This window comes from Protobothrops mucrosquamatus, unplaced genomic scaffold (assembly GCF_001527695.2).
Source record: "Protobothrops mucrosquamatus isolate PMUCROS unplaced genomic scaffold, P.Mucros_1.0 scaffold7830, whole genome shotgun sequence".
In the NCBI taxonomy this organism is placed as follows: domain Eukaryota; kingdom Metazoa; phylum Chordata; class Lepidosauria; order Squamata; family Viperidae; genus Protobothrops; species Protobothrops mucrosquamatus.
In genome coordinates this window covers 26,843-28,937 of record NW_015393629.1, presented here as the reverse complement: position 1 = coordinate 28,937, position 2,095 = coordinate 26,843, and positions in this window count along the sequence as shown.

Sequence of the window (2,095 nt, the reverse complement as noted above, 5' to 3'; positions counted from 1 at the left end):
GAAAGAGGGAAGGAGAGAGAGGAAAAGGATGAGAAGCAGGGAGGGGGAGGGGCTCAGCTGCAGTGGGGGGAGGGGGATGCTGAGGGAGGACCTGGGGGAGTGGGGGGAGGGTCTCCCCAGAGAAAGTCCGTCCATGGGGTGACACCAACTTGATGATAGGTAACCATCATTAGCCTCTCTGGTTAAAGGAGATCTCCGGCCTTTTCCCCACCAGTGAAAGCGCTGGGAATGGTGATGACTTAGCAAGAGTTCATTTCATGGCTGTACAAAGTTACAAGGGCCCTGAAAAAACTGACTCTTCACTTAACATTCCGTCTTTTAAAATTTTTATTGTTTTTAATGTTTTTTTTTAATAATTTCATGTATATACCTGTATTTAGCTTTGTGTGTCCAACCCAGTCACTTGTTGAGTGATGGGCGGTTATATAAATTTGATAGCTGGATGATATAGTTAGAGGGGGGGAGAGAGAGAGAGACGATAGATGATAGACAAGAAAGAGAGAGATGATAAAGATAGGTAGGTAGGTAGGTAGGTAGGTAGATAGGTAGATAGATAGACATGATATGATATAAGATAGAAAATGATAGAGATAGAGAGACAGAGATGATACATAGACAGACAGATAGATAGATAGATAGATAGATAGATAGATAGATAGATAGATAGATAGATAGATAGATATAGAGACAGACAGACAGACAGACAGACAGACATACATGGATAGATGAGAGAGATGAGACAGAGATAGAAGAGAGAGAGAGAGAGAGAGAGAGATGTAGATCAGCAGTTCTCAACCTATGGGTCGCGACCCCATTTGGGGTCAATCGACCATTTCACTGGGGTCGCCAAGCAAGGCTGTCCGCCATTTTTTTTCCCTTTTCCGGCGGATGCCTAACCTCCCTTGAGCTGGGCCAGCTGGTGGTCGGCCTGCTCCGTCTCTGCCACTTGCCAGCTATGCCTTACGACCGGTTGGGTAGTCCTCGACTTTCGACCGGTTTAGTCCTCGACTTACGACCGGTTGGGGTCGCGGCATTAAAAAGGTTGAGAACCACTGATGTAGATAGACATAAAGAGATAATACAGATGAGAGGGAGAGAGTGGGAGGGAGGGAGAGAAAGAGGGAAAGGGAGGGAAGGAAAGAGAGAAAGAAAGAGAGAGAGAGAGAGAGATCCTGGGATTTCCAGACCGCTTCATCCCAGGACTAGCCTGGACTGGCCTTGCATAGTTTCTGAGATCAGCCCAGGTGAGTGAGGGATTTTCACCTGCTGACAGGGAGCCTTTCCTCTCTAGATCATCCAAAAAGTCGTTCTTGAAGAGATAAAATAGCGTATCAATAACATGACTGAAAAGAAGGAGCTTCTTCTTTACCCTTCATATAAAGTGTGGATTTCACACTTTCGCCTTGTGGCAGACCGATCAAAGTGAATTATATATAATCTTTATTGATTAGCCCTTGGGCCATATCAAAGTGCAAAGTTCCAATAACAAATCATTACCAAAGTCTAATAAAAGCAATTTAAAATAAAATTTGATAAAATACAGTTTAAAATGGAACTAGAATAATATATGACGTAAGATGAAATTGGAGTAAAATACAGTCTAAAATGAAGTTGGTGAGGGAGGGATTTTCACCTGCTGACAGGGAGCCTTTCCTCTCTCTAGATAATCCAAAAAACCTTTGTTGAAGAGAGAAAATAGTGTATCCGTAACAAGACTCAAAGGAAGGAGCTTCTTCTTCTTTACTCTTCACATAAAGTGTTTGATTTCATCTTCCAAAATATGTTCTCCTTGTGGCAGACTGATCAAAATGAGTGAAATAATCAAACTTGTTAATTCCCATTTTAAAAAGCATATTTTCAAAACGGCGCAATGAATGGCAAGATCACTGGATTTAAAAAAACAAACAATGTAAAACAGAGTTAGGTCGTATGGTAAACAAAAAGAGACATTTTTTCCTAGGCAGTAAAAGGAGGGAAAGAAAGGGGGCAAATGGATCAGTCTCTAAGGAAAGATTTGGCCCGAAGACTTTGAATTAAAGTGGTTGGGAGTCTCCTGGCGTTTCTCCACATTTGATTTCAGTGCCCAGGGGAGACA